General features: G+C 55.5%; 1 pseudogene; it reads right to left on the minus strand.

The window, feature by feature from the left end:
• Positions 1–5: 5 nt before the first annotated feature.
• Positions 6–349, minus strand: LOC111645919 (gamma-crystallin M2 pseudogene; annotated as a pseudogene).
• Positions 350–355: the final 6 nt, after the last annotated feature.

The raw sequence follows: 355 nt of genomic DNA on the forward strand, positions 1-355 counted from the left end.
TTCTCCCTCTCGTAGATCTTCATCCTGAACTGGCCTCTGTGCATGGGGATCATGCGGCAGGACCTGATGCAGTCGCTCATGCCCATCATGCTCATGTAGTCAGCGTACTCGCCCCTCCTCATGAAGTGCTGGTTTCCCATGTAATTGGGGCGGTCGTAGACCATGAAGCAGCCCCTCTCCACCCTGCAGGAATGGCAGCGGCTCAGGAAGGAGGACATGTCGGGGCAGTCGCTCATGCACTCGTAAGAGCGGCCCTGGAAGTTCCTGTCCTCGTAGAAGATAATCTTGCCCATCATGTTCATGCCACTGGAAGTCATCTTTGCCAGGTGTTGTTGCTGGAGGCAATACTGCTGCT

This window comes from Seriola lalandi, unplaced genomic scaffold (assembly GCF_002814215.2).
Source record: "Seriola lalandi dorsalis isolate HSWRI2012SDOR001 ecotype SW California unplaced genomic scaffold, Sedor1 jcf7180002025634, whole genome shotgun sequence".
In the NCBI taxonomy this organism is placed as follows: Eukaryota; Metazoa; Chordata; class Actinopteri; order Carangiformes; family Carangidae; genus Seriola; species Seriola lalandi.